The sequence below is a fragment of the Myodes glareolus genome, chromosome 2 (genome assembly GCF_982192425.1).
Source record: "Myodes glareolus chromosome 2, mMyoGla1.1, whole genome shotgun sequence".
Lineage (NCBI taxonomy): Eukaryota > Metazoa > Chordata > Mammalia > Rodentia > Cricetidae > Myodes > Myodes glareolus.
The window spans coordinates 131,371,995-131,393,098 of NC_142027.1; the positions used below are offsets into that span (position 1 = coordinate 131,371,995).

Consider the following 21,104-nt stretch of genomic DNA (forward strand, 5'->3'; position numbering starts at 1 on the left):
GAGAACCAAGACCCACACCCAGGCAGAAGTGGCCTGGGCTTTGACCTGGGAGGTTCGAGCCAGCAGCAAAAGGGCAGCCCCTGTGCTGGGCCCAGGAGAAGGTCATCTGGGACTTTGGGTTATGTCACAGGAAAGCTCTGGTTTGTTTGCTATTCACTGACTTACGCAATGCTGGAGATGGACCCCAGGGCCTTTTGCACACAAGGCCAGAGCTCTGCCCTGACCTGCAATCTCTTTCAGAAGAGGCGTTACTTAATGCAAGTCGTTTGGTGACAGAGTGGGGGAAGAGTGTTTGGGAAAGTTCTGGCAGAGACAAGCAAGATTAAGACATATCAAGCCTTTCTGGACTGAGCCTGGGGTCACTGACTTTTCTAGAAGCCTACATGCGTTGGAGGTGAACATTGAGGAGGGCCAGGCGGACACACCGCTCTCCTGAAAGCACTTACCAAGGGTTTGGGTCTCAAGATTGCTGTGGGAAAAGGCAGCAGAGCTGTGCCGAGATGTCAGCTTGGCCCACAGGAAACAACCAGACACCCATGGCAGCTACCCGGAGGATGGGGAGCTAGACCAAGGAGTGATTCTGACGTAAGCCCCACAAGGACCCTTCCCCTGCGACACCACTAAGAGCTAGAACCAAGTGGAGGTAATTCAAAATCCCAGGCTTGTCCCGGAAGGTCACAGAGACCACGGCCTAGGAGTCTGCTACACACACTGAAAACAAAACAAAACATTGACTATTGAGAGGGTCTCCACTCAGAACTAAAGTCTCACCTCTTTTCATTACTAAATTTCTGACTAGGTGACACAGCTTTACCCAATTAGAGATGTTCAAACCATGTAGAACTCTAAAGAGTTAGAACAAAAAGCCCTACCCCTTCCACACTGCCATCCAGCTGTTCCCAGGTCACTTGGCTCCTGCATCAGATTACCGGGTGCCATTCTGAAGCCTCTGAATAATTACAAAGGTTTTTCCTGATCTCTCTCTCTCTCTCTCTCTCTCTCTCTCTCTCTCTCTCTCTCACACACACACACACACACACACACACACACACACACACACACACACACTTTGTATAAAAGAAAAGATATATGCACCTTCCTTCCATAACCGCTTTGGGAGATGGTAAATCATACCCCTCCTTCTAGGTAGCTGCATAATATCTCACAATTAGCTTCATGAGCTTTTCAATAACAGGGGCCTGGGGACAGCTTCCTTGCAATTGCTTACTGTTGGGCGGGATGGGCACTTGATCTCTGTCTAGTCTCTTAGTGTTACAGTGTTTAGGCAGTTTTGCCATGTGTGTTACAATGTTACAAATGAACCCTTAGCCCTCCAGTCCCTCTTTCCAGAGTTTGTTTGTTGTTTTAAGTTTTCCTTTGAGTTCTCTTTTTTTCATCTTTGTTGACATGGGGTGACTGAGATGAAACCCTGGGCCTTGTGCCTGCTAGGTAAGTCCTTGAGGAGCTTTTATAATGAGGAAACACGGCTGGCCCTCCTTGGTAGAGCCATGCTGTTCCAAAGCGAGTGAACTGCATCCTCCAGGGTCAAGAGATCCTCACACAGCCGGGCCGCACCTGCAGTCACAGAAATACCTGCCCTCACTCTGATCGGGAGAGATAGTCCACTTCTGGCCCTCAGTCTCCACATTATCCACTGCATCATGAGCTACTGCAGGGAGCAGGAGAGCCACAGTGCACTGGGCGGAAACATTTCTGGGCCCTAGGTAACCCCATGGGTACAGCTGGATGGCAGGGGTTCAGAGAGTAGGGCGGAGGCTAGAGAGGCAGCCTCTGCAGAGGGCAGGTGACCAGTGTCATCGTAAGCCTGAGGGATGGTGATCTGGAGGTGACCTGGTGTAATGAGGACTCCTAGCAGCTGCCAAGGTGAAGATGCGTTTCATCTTTATTTGGTTCTAAAATAAAATAACAATAACCCTGGGTGTGGGGTGGAGGGAGGAAAAGCCACTTCCCAAGCCCTTCAAGAAGAGTCCAGAGGAATCTTCCAGCCTGGCCCAGGAGCAGTGCCTGGCAGGCCACAGTGTCAGCCCGCCTCTGGGCAGGAATCTTGTTCTTTGGAGCACTCATGGTTCTTCCATGAGGCCCCCTCCAGGCCCCAAGTGGCTGACAGAGGAACCTTTGTCCCCCTCTCTGCTCCCTAGCACTCCTGCCAAGAGCCCTGGCTGTGACTTCTCTGTTGGTTCAGGTTTCCAAGGCCTCTTGAGTCTGGAGCCAGGAATAAAAACCCTTGAAACACTGAGACCCTCACTGCCTGTCCCTCACACTCCCCTCACCTCTCACTCGTCCTCAGCCTCCCCAAAGCCCTGATGACCCCCTCAGGAGAGAAAACTGAAGCTCAGGAGGGTCAAGCAAGCTGCCCAACAACACACAGCTAAGAGATGAAGAAGCCAGGAATGGATCCCCAAAGCTGGATTCAGCGCGTAGCGTTAACAGTCACGACTCGGAAGCCCAGCCTTCAGGCCAAAGGCCAGTTCTGCTGCATAGCCCTCTGGAGAGCTTGGGTTCTGTGTCAGTGTCCCCATGCTTCACAGGGTGGGTATTAGGATGTAAGAAAGGAAAACAGACCTCAGAACAACAGTGCACAGCCCATGGTGGAGCCCCAGCAAGCCCATTAGTATCTGTGCTATGGCACGTGTGGTGTGCACCCCTGCACATATGCATGAAAAGACCTGAGCAGGACCCCTGGTTTCTTCTTCTATCACCTTCCACCTTTTTCCTTGTGAGGAGGGTCTCTCACCAAATCAGAGGGCCACTGGTTTGTATAGGTAGGGCCAGCCAGTGCACCCTCAGGACCCACCTGTCTCTGTCCCCCAGGCCTGGACTCACAGGCACAGCAACCATGCCCGGCTTCGTACATGGATGCTGGGTATGTGAACTCGGACTCTCATGTTTGCAGAAGGAGCATTCTGTCCCACCGAGCCACCTCCGAGACCCATCACTGCTACCGTCGAACAGGGTTCTGGGTCCCACTGCTCTGTGCCTTGGCTAAGGGTAAGCACCCAAAAATCTCCTCTCCTGCCATTCATCAACCTCAACATGGAGTGATGAGCAACAGAAATTACGCTAAGACATCCTCTCACACACTGAGCTAGGTGAGTGAGATGCTAGCTTAGAGCACACATTTACGAGAGAGGGGTGCCCCCAAACTCGATAATCAAGCAAATTGATTTCCTAGGACAGCTTTACATTTTAAAGAAAAAAAATTCACAACGGAAAAGGGACCCACTTTTAAATAAAAATGAGCTCCTCCCGACCAGGACCCTGAGACATACCCTCAACACATCGGGGCCATCCAAACCTCACCTTATCCAAGACAGTGTTTGCGCCACGGTCCTCGGTAGAACTTCTAAGAACGTTCTTTTACTTATTTCTGTCCCTTATCAGGCTCCTAGCTCTTCAAGGAAGGAGTCTTCGCTGTCCAGGAAACTGATCTCATCTGCCCTACCGCAGACCTGAGGTGACAGATACAAAGTAACACCTTTGTGAGCATTGCGGCTAAACGCTGCGGCTTCAAACTCTGACTCAGGCCAATCTCTCGCTGTGTGTCTCGGGCAAGTCACTTAACCTCTCTATTGTGTCCCTATTTCCTGGGGAGGGCAGCAAGAGAGGGAAGGTTTGTTACCTGCTGGGGACTCCCTCAGACCACAGAACACAATTCTCCTTCAAGTTTCTCAACAGCCGACTGACAGGAGCCCAACCTCAACCTCCACCTCCCTCTAGAGCTGGTCCAAAGGCCTAGGGAGGCCTCAAGTTATTTTCCAGTTCTTTTGCAAATGGGGGTTACTTGAGTTTCTTTTGGAGTTGGGCTCTTACTTTCAAGCTCAGGTGACCTAAAACTCCCCATCCTCCTGTCTCAGCCTCCTGAGTGCTGGGATGACATGATTGGCTCATCATGTGCAGCCTAAAAGCCACATTTATGTTGAAACCACACAGACTTGTGTTGAAGAATGCAAACTCCTCAAGCTTTCCAATGCATGCCTGTGCACGTGTGTGCGCACACGCGCGTGAACACACACACACACACACACACACACACACCACCCTTAAAATAATGTCACATATTTTCAAAATAAAACACCACAGGCCCTCGCAAGAATTGTGGTTAAGGTTCATTCTTCCCTGAGGGAGAGAGAAGGCCTGAGGGATGTCCCAGAGAGAAGGCCTGAGGGATGTCCCAGATCTTCTTCCCTGAGGGTCCCTCTGCTTTCAGGCTTGCTTGCTTGCTCACCCCCTCAGTGTCTCCAGAGCACCAGGATGTGGTGGACACAGGGTGAGGCTGCTGGGCGTGTGGACTAGGCAGCAGGCACACCCCCTCCCACAGTGTGGTAGCTGGGTCTCACCACAGTCAGCTCCTGAGGGGAAGGACCACCCAGACACCTTCCTCTAAGACCAGACATGTGCCTGGGGAAAGGAAGGGAAGCAGAGGGGGAGCAAAAGATGATAGGTAGCCTTAGGGGTCACCAAGACAGATGACACACACACTCCACTCTTCTGCATCCTGCTCAGGGGAAGCAACCCAGAACTCTAGCCTTGAGGCACCCAAGATCTAGAGGAGTCCCTAGTTTCTGCACACAACATCCTAAGGAAACAAGCAGTTGCTACCCTCCCTGGGGTAGACCAGATGACCATACTGGTAGTTCCAGAAGCATCTAGAGAGTCAGTCATCTGCTGATTTACTAGGGCCCTTCAATCACCTAATAGCACAGAGGTACTACCCCAGCTTCTAGAAAACTCTCCTTTTGAAAGGGGGCTCAGTTTGCCTACCACATCCTGCCTAACCAAACCCATGTGGCTAAGGACCAGCCAGTAACAAAGATGCAAACAACAATGTCGAGTTAGCACCAAGACTTCTGAGTAATCAAAGCAAGCACTCAGGGGCAGCAGCCTGCATCCCTACCGATGTGATTAGCCTAATTCCCACTGCCCAGCTCCAACCTCTTTGAATGAGCTATATAAACTAAAATTAATTCATTAGTTAATATTTTTAAAAATATTTTTTCCTGATAAATCATCTCAAACTATTGTCACAACTCATTTCTCAGATCGGGACGTGGAGGCTGTGTCACTAGGACACGGCCTCACTCCATCCCATCCGTCTTGTCTAGCACCGCAGAACGGGCTCCCTCCCATTTCCAGTGAGTGTGTCGTAAAGACACTGCAGGAACCGTCTGAGGTGGTCAGTCCCAAAGTGTGACCTTGGGAGAAGTGGACTGGGTAGGCCTCGAGGCAGCTGTCCCTCCAGACAATACTGGAAAGACTGACTCCCTTTTCTCCATGACCCAGATCCTGGGAGTCTGTGCCTGTCATGAAGGAGACTGAAAGTGCCCACATACCCTCAAGAGCGATTCCTCCTGTGGTTTGGTCTCCTTCCCTTCCACAGAACCCTGTGATGCCAGCCAGGCCTGCTGGCCACAGCGTGTGTGGCAAAGCATTGCCCCTGCTGGGACAGGCAGGGCAGGGCTCACAGCCAGAAACTCCTCTCTAACACCATCTCAGCACCTCCCGCCTCTGTGCCTGTGTCCCCCGACACACATCCTGCAGTTCCCCTGCCCTAGCCAGAGCTGATGATCTGGTTTTATGGCCCAACAACCCAGGGCATAAAGCCCCAGACTTGAAATTTTAAACTCAGTTAGTTCTGGTTGTCTGAAATCTTCCATTTCCACAACTTCAAATGTAAGCACTGAGTTTGAAGAGGGGGGGTATACCATGCTGGTAAAATGGAGCATGTCAGGCCACCCAGCAAACTGGGTGGGACCTTCAAGGCTCTGCAGAGCCTGCAGCCTCTCCCTGCTCCCTGCCCACTTCACCACACACCCCAGAGTCATTTGTCTTCCACTCCCTACCCGCACTCCCCTCTCGCTCCTGTTCCTGCCAGCTTCCCTTCGGGCAACTTGAGGCCAAATTGTGCTTTGAACCCAGCTCAGAGACGGGCTTCCTGTCTGGGGACTTGTTTCCTGTCATTCCTGTGAAAGCCACCTCCCCTTTGCTCCTACAACCAAGTGCCTCCAGCCAACACCAGTGTGGGTGCAGCTAACAATTTGTTCTTGGTCAAAAAGGCCTTGCCGAATGGGCAGATGGTGTTCCCACCCAGTATGCACCGAGCTTCCGGCTCTGTCTCTTCTCAGTTGTCTTCCTGAGAGGCTAGGAGCTCTTCAGGCAGGACGGGCTCCTCCCAAATTCCCTGCCATGAGCATATAGCAAAGCAGGTGCCTAATAGAGCCCAAGAATGAAGGCTGCCTCTCGGTTCACCCACAGCCTCCCTGGCTCATTTTTCCCACCTGAGAAATGGGATTGTCAGTGAGTTTGGGTGGTATAGTGGCCAACTGAGGTGGTATCTAGGTCTAGGGTCTAGGATTTAAGTTTGTTAGTTAAAAGCCTGAAAGTCGGTGTCTGACAGTGGGTGCAAGCCATTCTTCCCACCAAGAGGCCTCCTATTTCCCCTCCTGAATCTGCGCTGGCCTGGCACCAGCCTTAACCAATAGAGTAAGGTAGATGCGTCTAGTAGACCGAGCCTGTGGCTTTGGTCTGTAATCCCAGCTACTCAGGAGGCTAAAGCAGGGGCATCTCAAGTTTCAGATCTATCTGGCCTAGAAAGTGAGTTCAAGGGCCAGCCTGGGCAACTTAGTGAGACCGTCTAGGCCTCTCACCCACCCTCCCCCATCCCCTGGGGGTGGGGAAAGAGAAAAGAGAAACCAGGGCTGAGGCTGAGGCTGAGGTCTGGCTCGGGGTTAGGGCAACTGCATTACATGTTGTATCACTCCCTGGGGTCCATTCCTTGCTGGGTGGGGTGGGCAGGGACAAGGAGACAGCCTCACTGCCTGGCAGCCAACGCTCTTATACTGAGGGGACAGAGACTGAGAACCTGAGATTCGGCAGAGGACAAGCGTGATTGGGCAGCTGGTTACCGCCTCAGCTGGCACATGTGGCCTCACCAACAAACCTACCAGCAAACTTGACTGCCAACACGGAGCTGACACAGGGGTGTCTCATGTGTGGAAATGACCTGTGCCTGGCATAGAGACACCCAGCCTAAAGAATGAGGCTGTCCCGGGCCTTGTGTGATCCTGTTGAACTTCTGCAGAGGCCCAGTCCGACACTCTGGCTAACTCCCATAAACCTAACAGCCCCGGGCATCTTACCACCACCTCTTCCACAAGAACACAGTCACCTGCTGTCAGCAGCTCCTACCTGCTAAAGCAGGGACCCGAACCCACCTCGGTGCCAGAGTCCAGAGCTGAGACCAGACATACCTGCCACAGCCCCACCCACATTGGTGCTCATTGCTCCCTGTTATGCTTGCTCCTCAGAGAAATGGCCCAGAACTCTTACCATTTGGGTTGCCCTCAGGGTAGCCTGCAATGATGGTCAGTCCCTCAAAGGTGCCCAGATCCTGGTCCCCAGAATAGGCGCACCTGTTCTTAGATAGCAGAAAGTCACTTGACAGCTGTGACTGTGTTATGAAATCATCTTTTTTGTACACTGTGAAGATGTGTATTTGCCAAGGTGACTTCTGTTTGGTTTAACCAAAGAGCTGACTGACTGGTAGTGAGGCAGGAGATATAGGCAGGACAGCCAAACAGAGGACACTGGGAGGGAGAAGCATGGAGTCTCTGGAGTTTCGAGAGACACAGAGAGTAGCAAGATGAATGTGTCACATTGAAAGACAGTATCACCATGCGGCAGATGGTAGATAAAGAAATATGGGTTAACTTGAAATGTAAGAGTTAGCTAGTAATAAGCCTGAGCTATTGCCTGAGCATTTGCAATTAATGTTAAGCCTCTGAGTGGTTATTTGGGAGTGGTTGCTGAGATACAGAGAAGCTCTACATACAGGGTAGCAGGATGTGATCTTGAAGCTGATCCACTTGCTACAGGCTGGTTAGACTAACTGTTAACTTGACATAACTTAGAATAGCCTGGGAAAAGATGTTGGGCTTTTTTTCATTCATTTTAGATTTTTAATTACAAGTGTACGTACAGTGTCTCCCAAGGCCAGAGGTGCTGGATCACACAGAGGCTAGAGTTACATTACAGGTGGCTGCAAGCCATCCACTGTGAGTTCTGGGAATCATATGAGGTCCTCAGAGAGAGCAGGATGCATACTTAACTGGTGAGCCATCTCTTCAGCCCTGAGAAGAAAATCTTCATGAGGAATTACCTAGGCCAGGCTGACCTGTGAGCCTGTGTCTATGGACCATTGTCCTGGGTCTGTGGTTGATGATTGTGTCTATGGGCCATTGTCCTGGGCCTGGGATTGTGTCTGTGGGCCATTGCCCTGATAGTTAATTAACCCAGCCTGTTGTGAGAGCTTGTAAGCAGCAAGGGCAGCTTTACTCTTCGCTTCTGGTCGCGTGAGTTCCTGCCTTGACTTCCCCTCAGTGACTGACTATATCTTGGAACTGTGAGTTGAATAAATCCTTTCTTCTCCTAAGTTGCTTTTGGCCAGGGTGTTTGTCACAGTAAGAAGGAAACTAGGACGGCACCCAAACCCATCCCTCTCTCTTGGAGGGACTCGGACTCAGGAGACTGTTCTGACAAGTTCATGCAATGGGGATGAACATCTGTCCTTAACCACGACCCTGGGTCACTCAATGAGCATGGACTACAGGTCAAAGAGCAGAGCAACCTAAGCAACTCTGAGAGGAAGAGACTGAGGCCAGGGAGCTGAGCCAGAACACAAGCCTGCAATGTAGGGCCTGCTACCACCATCCCTCAGCAACCTCTCCTCCTGTGCTCAGTACCCCTGTCATCCTTAAGCCCCAGGGGAACGCTGGGTGTGCCCAGCCATTCTATGCATTGATTTCTCTGACCACCCACCACCTCCTTGCACAAGAACTATCACCAGCCTGGGCTGAGAACTCAGAACCTGTACCCCCAAGAAAGCAGAAGTGATTCTGAGCCCTGCTGACTCAGCTATGGGTACTTCCAGCATTTCCACAGCATGTGGAGAGGACACCCAGGCACCCCCACCAGAGCCCAAGCAGAGGTCCCAGGCTGGATCCAAAGGCAGCTCAGATCTGCTCAAGCGCATTTCCAAGTCCATGCTTCCTCCGAGAGACTCACGATATACTCTGCCCTCTGTGTGTATTGGAGTATCTGGTCCCACAGTCGGGATGAGGAGGTCAAGGGGCAAGGCTGAGAGCTGAATCCTGCAGCAGCCTGCTCGAGGATCTCTGGCCACTGCCAGTTGCTGACTTCTGTGGCAAACATTTCCTTCTATGACAGCTGCACCATGCAAACCCACTGCACCTCGGTTCCATCCAACAGCATCGCTCCTTTCCAATCTCACTTGTGACCCTTGCTGCGAAAATGCTGAGACTCTGGGAGAAATAAATTGGCCGGTGTCCCACTATTGCCCGAACCCAGAAACAGCGCAGGACCCTGAATCCGGAAGCAGCACAATTGGATGCCACAAACAGCCCTTTCCCTGCATCCCAGGGCTGGCTCAGCACCTCCCTCTTAGAGTAGCATAGAAAGGGCCACCTGTGGGATACAAGAACCTGTGGGACAGAACCTGTGGGACACGGGTTAACCCCATCAAGAGCCTCTGTAATGTCACCTAACCAATCAGCACGTCACTTCAATGAGAGCCAGGAGACTACCTCACAGAGATTCCCAGGAGGACGAATCTAGCCAGGCCACTAGACACCTTCACACTTTCCCATCTACCACTGGGCCCACAGGAATGCCACCAATGGAAGTGTGGAGCTGCCAGCTGGATCACTGACTCCCTAGGGCAGGGATCCTCCACTCGGAAACATGTCCCTTTAGCCAGGTATTGTGCTGTGCACCTGCCATCCCAGGCACTTGGGTAACTGAGGCAGGAGAATTGCTTGAGTTCAGAAGTTTAGAAATGACCTGGGAAACAGGATAAGATTCATGGGGAAAAAAATTTTAAAAAAAGTCTGAGAGAGAGAACCAGAAGATAAAAAGAACTGACTGCCTTGTGCTGTCTTTTACGTGTTTGGGGCAGTAAGTGTGCTTGGGTCTATTTGTTCCTGAAGCTCACACAAACTTATACAGCACAGTCTCCTCCTGCCAGGAACGCAGTGACAGCCAGACAATGGGAATGCCTCTCCTGTGATCACACAGGTCCAGCAAACGTCTGGATCACGACACATCTCTTGATACCCACGGAATTTGCAGGCCACCCTGCAGAGCCGTGGGGCCTCTCTAGTGGGCCGCCCTTCTGTTTGCGGAGAAACTGTGTTTTTATTGATTTTCAGTTTGTTTCTTTCCATCCACTTTACTTCAATAAGCGAACTCTGTCACTTAAAGCAACTGCAAAGTCCCCACCGGGTGTGGGGGGAGCGGGTCCGATCAGACACACTGTGTCCCATAAGGCAGTTTCACTTCTCCACACAGCCTCCTGGCCTCAGCTGCTGACACAGAGCGTGAGGCTCCATGGAGGGCTGTGGAGATTTGCTTAGAAAGGAAAAAGAAACTCAAACACACAGCAAAGCATCAGAAACCTGGGCAGAGGGCGAAACAGGAAAGCATTCGAGTGCTCCTGTCAGCCGTGCTCAAGTACGAAGGGCATCGACCTCTCCGAGGCGCCCGCTTGACACATGGATGCTCTAGGCTCACCCTCAGAGAGCCTGACTCATAGATACTGGAGCTCTAAGAAACATCATGAGGGTGGAGGAGGTGGCCCAGAGGATGAGAAAGCTTGCTCTACAAGCTTCAAAGTCCGAGTTCAAATCTCTGGAACCCATGTCAATCCAGACGTGACTGTGTGTCTGTAACTCCAGTATTTGGAGGCAAAGGCATGTATACATGTCTGGGAGCTTGATGGCCAGTCCATCTAGCAGAGACATGAGCTGTCAGTTAAGGTACAGACCCTGTCTCACAGCAGGACAGTGGACAGTGATAGAGGAGGACACCAAGCCTTTGCACTGTCCCCCACTCCCACATGGGCACGCACTCATGCACGCACACCATACCGGCCTCTGTATGGCTCAGATGGATGACACAGGCAGAGGCCAAGCGCCGTGGCCATACGAAGTAATAATATTCAGAGACTAGAGAATCATCATCTGCTAAGCATTGTTGGGGTCTGTCATTTAACCTTTGTGACAATCCTACAGGGTACCTCCTGTTCAGAACACCGTTCTACAGAAGTAGAATCTGAGGCATAAACCCACCTCTGTAGTGTGGAGCCCTACGAAATCCGTAGCAGTCTATGCTTGGAATCCTTCTAAGGCCTCGGATTTCTAATCGGCAAACTGAGGGTGTTATTAGAACCCTCATCATGTGGCCATGGTGGAGTGCGGCAAGCCAGCTCAAGCTGTCATTCCTAATCACACCTCTAAGAGACAGGACTACAGTCCAAAGTCCCAGCCCACTCTGCAGTTGGTAAAACTTCTCCACGGACCCAGGGGACCCTGTCTTGTGCATAAACTCCTATGCAGAGGATGGAGGACTTAGAAGACATAACGCTGAGCTGTGGTCTAGGGACTCCCAGGTTGCTAGGAGACAGACAAGATGATTGACAGTGTAGGAGGAGTTGTGATGAGGGAGGGGGACCAATGGGGGAGAGGTGTTGAGACTTCTCCACCAGCAAAAGAGTTGAGTTTTATAGAAAGGGGCCCATGTGGGGTTCACCTACTCCTCAAAGAGTCGGGGGAGTCCAGAGTCACCACCCCTGGCTCTCAGAGATAGCACCCACCTCCCACGTGACTGGCACCTCACAGGTTTAAGCCAAACCTTTCAAAAGAGAATGCTGAGTCAACCCCTTCCACAGTCTGACCGGACCAGGCACACCACAGCAGCAAGGCACAGAGCCAATCTTGCCTTTCTCTTGACAGAAGCAAGAACCACAGATCCCCTTGGAAAGGGGAAGGAGAGGGAAGCAAAGGGGAATTGGGGCTTTCTTAAGACACTGAACAAACACAAGAGCTCCTCCACCACTTCCTCACTGTGTGGCCTCAGACCTGAAACCTGCCCTCTCTGAGCCACATACATACACGGGACATCAAACTCCCCAGGTTACCCCTGGGTGGCTGTGGGCGGTGATTTCTGTACCCGAGCTCCCACGCTTAAATGCCTTAGGATGGAAGCAGGGGAGTGTGATGCTTTCAGGCAGAACTTGGCCACACGGCTCCTGTCTTCCATATGCAAAGAACTTTTAGATATCAATAAGAAAATATCAACACGGTGGGGAGGAAGGAGGTTCACACAAGCGAGTCAGAGATAACGAGTCTATTTTCTACAGACCCACTATAGAAAATCAGGGAGACAGCTCAGTGGTTGAGAGATGGCCTGTTCTGCCAGTACAGAACCCACATAAATAGCTAGATGTGATGGTACGTACGTGTAAGGCCAGTGCTAGGGAGGCGGAAGCAGGAGGATCCACTGGGCTCCCAGGCCAGCCAGCCTAGCCTAATCAACAAGCCCAGGAGCCCAGTGAGAGACCCCTATCAAAAAGTAAAGAGGCACAAGTAGGGGCGTCTCAGGTAGGAGGCAGCTAGCCATGGGGGCCTCCAAGGCTGCCGAATCCCATATCATGCCATAAGGAGTGTCAGCAGGCAGAAGCTGTCCAGCTCAGATCATCACATATCTCCAAACGGGTAGTGAGGGGCCGGAGAGATGGCTCAGCAGTTGAGAGTACTAGCCGTTCTTCCAGAGGACCCAGGTTCAAGTCCCAGAACCCACATGGCAGCTCACAACTGTCTGTAACTCCAGTTCCAGGGAAAGCTGATGCCCCCCTGGTCTCCTCATGCACCTGCACCTATACACACAAACACACATAGAGACTGCCACATGTAGACATCAATAAAAATAAAATAAATCTTTTTTTTTTTTTTTGAGGCAGGGTGTCACTAGGTATCTCTGGCTGTCCTGGAAGCTCTGTAGACCAGGCTGACCTTTAACTCACAGAGCTCCACTTGCTTCTGCCTCCCAAGTGTTGAGATTAAAGGTGTGTGCCACCATGCCCAGTGGAAACCTATTATTTTTAAAGTAGCTAGTAAAAGCATAGGGAGAGGGCTCTTTGGGTAAGAACATTTGCTGTGCAAGCACTAGGGCCTGAGGTCAAATCCCCATCACCTGGACAAAAAGCTGGAATGGCCAAATGTGCCTGTAACCCCAGCATTGGAGGACAGAGACAAGTTGATGGCTGGAGTTCCCTGGTGGCCAGGCTACCTAAGCCGGCCAGCCTCTGAGTCTGTAAGAGACATTGCCTCAAGGACCCCACAATCTCCTCTCTCTGCATGCACATCTGGAGGGAGGGGGGAAAGACAGAGAGAGAGAGAGAGAGAGAGAGAGAGAGAGAGAGAGAGAGAGAGGCATCTCCACCTATGTTGTTGTGTCCACAGGACAAGTACACAAAACACAACTATTCCATAAAGCATCCATTGTGAAGCTGCTCGTTCGTCTTGTTCATAATAATAAAAACAAAATGAGAAGTAGACCTGACAGCAGTCACATGCGTCCCAGGACAACCTTTTCTTCCCCTGGAGAACACGGCGAGCCTGTAGAAGATTGCCTCTGGTTAGACACAAGTTGGCTTCCAGCGGGTTTCGGGACAGGATGGACCCGCGACGGCCACACTGGTTTTCACAAGCACCAGCATCTCTCTTCAGATTTGACCCAACCCTGGGAACCTTGACACGCACCTCTTTAGGAGAAGCGCTCTGGTCCCCATCGGTGCGCCCCTTCCCGCCCTCTGCAGGTCTGAACGCCAAACACCCCAAGCGCTGCGGTACCTTCTCCCCAGTCTCCCCTGTGGTTCTTGTGGCTTCAGGCTTCCTTCTCCTGGTCACACAGTTGTGCTGGAAAGGGCTGTTTGCTTGGAACCGTTTCTCCTATTTACACAAAATTTCCTCGGAGCCCCACGGAGCACAGTCCCCAGGCACATCCTAAGAGTCGCACTCTGTCCAGAGTTCTGTGCAGGACAGGGACAGAACTCTGCTAGACAAACAGCTGGAGCCGGGAGAGGAGGGAGGAGCAGGAAACGGCAAGCGAGCAGAGGGCGGGGGCACCAGCTGTGTGGCGTGGGGGCGCTAGAGGAGACCGTGCCTGCCAGCCAAGCTGTGCTCCTGGGTGGTAGCAGTCCACTAGGGATGACCCGCCCCTTGGCTGGGAGCTGCAAATGGAGCCTTGAAACCAGGCTGCTGGGGTTGGGGGTAAGTCCTGACAAACCTGAAGACCTGCCCCCTCTAAGACCTGTCTCAAACTCCAGGTCCACGCATCTGCTGTTCCTTATTTCGAGTGCTATTCCTGTCCCTGTTGTGGCCAGATGACTTCCAGGTCCTTCGCCTCCGTGGGCTAACAACAGACTGCCCTGGATTCCCACATCACAGCAGGCACTGACCATGCCGGGCTACCGGCTAGGTGTGTCTCATGTTCAGACTGGGAACTCCCTGAGCAACTTTCTTCCCTAGTCTGTCCCCAGCACTTAATATTGCCTATTTTATTGGTTACATCATCACCACCACCAGCAGCGGCATTATTGAAGCAGCCAAGAACCAGGCAGGGTACTGGGCACTCAGTGCATGACCTTCACAGTGCTAGACACTTAGTACTTGATCCTCCTCACAACAGCGCTGGCAGACAGGTATTTTTATTATTCTTGTTTATTATACTTGTTTCTTGGTGAGTCTTTTGCTTGACACCACCCAGCTAGCGGATGGCAGGGCTGCAGTCCAACCAGGCTGATCCCAGCCCTTGGTCTTCAGATGACACAGCAGTCCTTGGTGTGTGTGCTTCCATTAAGATTGTGGCTAGAACAGCTCACCCATGGCCGACGAGGATGCTAAGACCATCGACAGGAAGTTGTGCCCAGGCAGCCAGGTTGGGGCTGACAGCTGGGACCGAGCAGTAATTCCTCAGGGTCTGAAGTCATGCTGCCTAAAACTGCTTAGAGATGAGGAGAGAGAGGGACAAAAGAAAAGGGGAAGAAAACAGGGAAAGGAAATAGAGAAAGAGCAGGGGGGAGGAGAGAGTTGAAGATAAGGGGATAAGATAGGAAGAAAGAGGAGAAGAGGAGAGAGGGGACTGAGGGGAGACTGAGGGAGAGAGAGATGAGGGGAAAGAGAAGAATGAACATTGGGGGGAGGAGAGGAGAGAGGGGATGGAGGACAAACGTGGGGGCCGGGAGCCCAGCCTCACAGTTTTGGAGAATTGGACACATCTGTCACCGCCTGTGATGGTGGACACGTCTGTCATCACCTGTGACGGTGGGCTCGTCTGTCATCACCTGTGACCGTGGACACGTCTGTCATCACCTGTGACCGTGGACGCGTCTGTCATCACCTGTGACAGTCATGTCTGTCATCACCTGTGACCGTGGACACGTCTGTCACCACCTGTGACGGTGGACACGTCTGTCATCACCTGTGTCCATGGACATGCCTGTCATCGCCTGTGACCGTGGACATGTTTGTCATCACCTGTGTCCGTGGACATGCCTGTCATCACCTGTGTCCGTGGACATGCCTGTCATCACCTGTGACCGTGGACACATCTGTCATCACCTGTGACCGTGGACGCGTCTGTCATCGCCTGTGACAGTCATGTCTGTCACCACCTGTCTTTGTCTATACTCATAATCAGAAGTTTATGAGGCAGGAAATGGTCTGGAACCATGGTGTCTGGTGGGCTTCCTGCTGCTCGTGGTGGGAAACGGAGGTGAAGCCACAGAAGGGTTAGGAGAAGGAGGCTGAGCTCTGCCTGTCAGCAATGATGTCATTAATCGTCCCGAACATGGAACACTTCAGAAAATTATCCCTTGAAAGCCCCACCCTTCCTCACGCTAACCCTGGGACGAGCTTCCCAGAGCTTCTCCACAACAGGGACACTGCAAACCACAGCACAGCCTGACCCCTCAGAATGCTGCCCACCATTCACGATCGCCAGCTGCTCTACCCTTTCTATTTCACAGCACCAGAGTGGTCATTTCCCCAAGGTCACACAGTATCCTAGAGGACCAACCTGTCTGACAGCATGTCTCTCTTCACGTCTCTCTTCTCCCCTCTGCTTGGCCTCAATTCAAACCCTTTCCTTACAGAAAGTAACCGGACCTAGGGAGGCAAAGGACTGCCCCTTCTCATTCAAGCAGCACACCCCACTCTCTGGTCCCACAGGCTTGTGACCTTATCATTATGCAAAACACATCCATTCCAACCTCAAAAGTCCCCATAGTGTTCAGCCTTAACACTGTTTAAAAACCCAGCACTCAGAAGTAGAGGCAAGTGGATCTCTGTGAGTTTGAGGCCAGCTTGACCTACAGAGCAAGTTCCAGGACAGCCACAGCTACCCAGAGAAACCCTGTCTCAAAAAAAAAAAAAATTTAAAAAAGTCTAAAGTCTCTTCTGAGAGGCAAGACAATCTCTTAACTGTAACCTCCTGTAAATTCAAAAAGCAGATCACACACTTCCAATGTATAGGATTGTATAAATGGCACAGAATATGCTCATTCCAAAATGCAGGGAACAGGGCAGTCTGAGGAAATACTAGACCAAAGCAAGGCTGAAACCCAAACTCCAAATCCTGTAGCTCCGTGTCCAGCGTCAAAGAGCGTACATGGTTCCTCCCTTCAACTTTTGCTGACTGTAACTCACTTCTTTCTTTTATGCTTGCTCCACTCCCAGTTAGCAGCTCTCCTCAGCAGGTGTCCCATGGCTCTGGAATCCCCACCATCTTGGGGTCTCCAAGGTAATCCGCTTCACCTTCCCAGCTTCACGGAACGGCCTCTCTGAGCCTTTGTGCAGGGACAGCCCTGACATGTACCCTTTACACAAACGCCTTCACTCCTGTATCCTTCATGACTCTAAAATCAGAACCACGTGCCCAGTGCTGCCAAGTTCTGCTGCCTGCTTCGGATGGAATTACATTTCATAAGCTTTGATTTGTTGATACTTTCCTTTGTTGAATAAGCTTTTCTTTGCTTTTTGTTTTCCTCAGGAGCCTAAGATTCCTTAGGAATTGCCGGTTTACATGTTGGAAGCTTAGCTGGGTGGGGTGACCTCCCGCCCTGAGGTCGCCTCTCCCTTTAATCCCTTTAGCATCAGGCCGATCTTTAAACTTCTCAAGGACTTGGCTCCAATATTACACTCTCTGCTGTTCTTTTTCTCATCAAACTGTACATTTCATATTTCTTTTTTTTTTTTTTTTACTTTTCAAGACAGGGTTTCTCTGTAGCTTTGGAACCTGTCCTGGAACTAGCTCTCGTAGTCCAGGCTGGCCTTGAACTCACATGGATCCACCTGCATCTACCTCCTGAATGCTGGGATTAAAGGCATGCACCACCACCCGACCTCATATTTCTTTCTTTCTTTTCTTTTTTTTTTTTTTTAAAGATTTATGTATATGCCTGCAGGCCAGAAGAAGGCACCAGACCTCATTACAGATGGTTGTGAGGCACCATGTGGTTGCTGGGAATTGAACTCAGGACCTTAGGAAGAGCAGGCAATGCTCTTAACCTCTGAACCATCTCTCCAGCCCCCAGCCTCATATTTGTTTTTACCCTGCTTGCTTGTTTTAATTGTAGTCTGTGTAAGAGTGCTCACTAATAACCAAATAACACAGTCAAAACTAGGTTGCCTTGAATGCTCCTCTGCCAACAAAATTATGCCAGAACTCTTCAATTTAGCCTCAAATTCTTAGAATGGGGGTGGGGGGGACAGCCAGATACTCTTTGTCAAAATATCACAAAAATGTTCTCTCACCAGTTGCTAATAGTGCCTCCCTCTGAGACCTCTTGAGTGGTGTCTCCACATTGCCCTCAGCACTGTCATCGTCCGTGTTTCTTCTGGGATCCACTGAGCTCAGTTTACAACTTTCGACCACTTTCCTAGTCCAAAGTCCCAAGTGTGTCCACGCTCCTCTGGAAACACGCATGGTCAGGTAATACTTCATTCCCTGGTATCACCTTATGTCTCAACGACTTTTCTATTGCTACAAAGACACCGTGACCAAGGCAGGTTATCAAAGGAAGCATTTCATTTGGGTTCACAGTTCCAGAGGGTTGGAGTCCAGAATCATTGTGGTGGGGAACGTGGCAGCAGGCTCTGGTGTGGCACTGAGCAGTAGCTGAGAGCGTATGCACTGAGATAATAACTATGAGGCAGAGGGAGGGAGAGAGGGAGGGAGGGAGGGGGGAGGAAGGGAGGGAAAGAGGGGGGAGGGAGGGAGGGAGGGAGGGCACGCTCACTAATCAGGAATGGTGTGGACTTTTGAAACCTCAAATGTCATCCCCAATGATCTTCTCCAAAACCACACCTCTTAATCCTTCCCAAGTGGTTCCACCAACTGGAACCAAATATATAAACGTGTGAGCCCAGAGCATTCTCATTCAAACTAACATGAATGCTTTTGGGGTTTGGTTTTGCTCTTGTTTTAACGGGGAATCTGAAGTCTAAGGCCTAGCAGAAGACAAAAGCCAGCAACCCACTGGGGCCAGCTGGGCAGACAGGGCCTGGACCTGGGGGTGGAGTCTGGAACCCAGGGCAGATTCTGAAATGATCTGGGTGTGGCCTCAGGTAAGCTTCTGGGTGTTCAGTTTTCCCATATGCAACATGGGAGTTGGTTTGGGAAAAATCAGCAGATGTGGATAGAGAAGGTGATCGGAGTGGGGATAGCCCAGTGAGGACCAATGGGGAGGTGGAAGTCTCCTGAAACCGCCATGTCCCACCATGCCCAAGGGAACAGCGGCACTTGCCACTGTTGGGCCATCTCTCATGGAGCCCAAAGGGAACCTGAGGAACAGCCCCGCTCTATGTCCTTTCTCACACCAGTCTGTCCTCGCAGCCCCATGCCCAGGTGTTCTTCAAATAAGGATGGGTGCTCTGTGGAGAGCCTGAGGCCTTTGCAGGGCCCTCACTCTGGGAGCCTGGGAGGGCAATACCTTCCCTGAGGAAGAGGAGGTCCAACGGTAGTTGGTAGAAGCTGGGAGGAGTTGCAGCCCCTGAGACAGTGTTGCTCTTCAGTATCACAGACTCCGCCGGGCAGATCCCAAGTCTATCCCATGTTAGAAGCTCAGAGAGGTGCAGTCAGTTCCCCAGTGGCACACAGCCACACGGGCAGAGCGACCAGAGCGGCCTCTGCTTCCTCTGCGTGGATGTTTCTGCAAAGGCCCCGACCATCCAGGCCCTGCGCCCGGGAGCCCAGAACACAGAGTCCACAGATTGGACCACTTAAAAACAGAAATCATGCGCGAACTGAGGGCAGAACCCAAGAGGAAATGGCAAAACCAAGTTAATCAAAGCCCGTTTGGGTATCTACTTGTGCATCAACAGCTCCTCATGTCCTCGGAAACAGAATAGTGCAAAGTTGCGGGGCCACGGTGGACAATGTAGCCCTCAGAGCACCGGGGCACAGCTGCTTTTACGTCTTCTCCCACACTTGTGCACCAATATGCCTTTGTCGCAGACATAGGAGACCTTTGGAGGGTTGCCCGTGATGTAGGGTGGGTTCCCGAATGCCAGCCACTCCAGCCTTCAAAGGCTGCAGACAGGTTGTCCTGGCCCCTGGCCCTCTGGTGCAGGCTTCCATGTGTCTACAAAGAGGCTGTGTGCCTTTTACGTGAGTCACTGAAAGAAAACATTTAAACTCTGAAAACACGAAGTTTGTTCATAGCAACAGGGAGGCTGCTTCTGTTTTGAAAACCCAAGCAGCCTCCTCCTTCCCTCGATTCTGGGCTTCTTTTCTTACCTTGGGCAAACCCGGAGCTCATGAGAGATGGGGCTGTTAGCACACTGGTCCTGCCAGGGAGAGCATGCCCCAGGACCCTCCCCAGCATCACCTCCACAAAGCTGAGCCCTCAGCATTGCTGGCCACCCCACTCCACCCAGGTGGCCTGTGGGCTGCTGGGAGAACTCATGAAAAGACGGTCCAGTCACTGAGAAAACACAGCCCCTGTACCTGCTTCCCTCTGGTGGAAACCTGGGAGCTGAAGGGGCAAAGCTGGAGATAGGAAACCCAGAATCCTAATGCAGAGCTATATTCTAATTCGTTAAGGCCCAGGATGTCACTCCAGTCTCAAAACAGTGAGTGGGGAAGGTACTGGGTAGAGCATGGGTTCAAATCCTGTCCCACCGCTTTGTTAGCTGTGTGACTTAGATAAATGCCTTCACCTCTTTGGGCCTGAGTTCCTTTGTAGAGATAATAATAGAAGCAAGTGAGCTGTGGGCTGTACTAACAGATATGATGGCAAGTCGTGAGCTGAGGGGCTTACATGCTGTACACACCTCTTGAGACAGTCCTGGAAGCCAAGAGGTGGTCCTCTGAGGACCACCTACCCGTGGATGTCTAGTTTTTCTCCGTGGCTTCATTGACAGTGTTAAAAGAGTCTGGTGGGAAATTCTTTATAACATCACTAATCCCAGTTTTCAGGACTCCAACTCTATGACCTACTCACCCACAAAAGTCCCCCTTGGGGGCAATACTAATTTAGATTTGCTTCATAAGAACCCCAGCCAGCCATGACTGGGCTGTGTGACCTTTCATAAATTGAAGGCCACAAGGAGCATCCACTGCCTTCCTGGACCTGTGGGAGAGCCAGAAAAATGAGAATTTGGATAGGTGAGCCAGCCCCTGTTAAAATCACGCATCCACTGGGGAATGGTGGCACATACCTGTAACCCCACTCTGGAGGCCAAGCCAGAAGGATCAGGAGGTCATTGGTTAGCCTAGGCTGCCTGCCTAGTAAGGCTCTGTCTCAACACAATCTACCCTACACTCGGATTTCCCAGGTATGCTTGTATCCAGGCAGAACCACTCAAAGAATCTAGATTCCTCTGCCTCTACCTCTCAGTGCTGGGTTCTCAGGGCCAGCTGCCATGTCCAGCCTTTTATATAGGTGCTGGGGACCTGAACTCGGGTCGCCAAGCTCGCACAGCAAGTACTTCACCTGCTGAACCATCTCCCAGCCCTCCATATTTTTCATTTACTGGAATAACAATGACACCAAACACACTCATCTAGTAATGACCCCCTGGAGAAGCTGTCACTGGTCTGAAGGGGAGTCGTACACACAAAATTGTGTTTGTTTGTGCCTGAGGGCTGCAAGACTTTCTGGGAAGGAAATCCAACAATTTCATCAGATTTTCTAAATAGCTCTAGAATTTCAAACAACTTTAAGTATG

General features: G+C 51.3%; 1 protein-coding gene across 6 annotated transcripts in view; it reads right to left on the reverse strand.

Annotated features, from left to right (window-relative positions):
* Cmklr1 (chemerin chemokine-like receptor 1) overlaps nt 1–13,964 on the reverse strand; it is a 34,837-nt gene extending 20,873 nt beyond the window's left edge. Inside the window, exons 1-3 of one of the 6 annotated variants that reach the window (XM_048450254.3) lie at nt 13,725–13,962; nt 13,431–13,490; nt 3,322–3,470 (exon numbers count right to left, since the gene is read on the reverse strand). The gene's annotated coding sequence lies outside the window, so the exon portion shown is untranslated. Of the gene's footprint in view, nt 1–3,321; nt 3,471–13,430; nt 13,491–13,724 lie in introns of all 6 variants that reach the window. The other 5 variants (XM_048450269.3, XM_048450250.3, XM_048450261.3 and 2 more) reach the window with 5 other exon arrangements.
* Nucleotides 13,965–21,104: the final 7,140 nt, after the last annotated feature.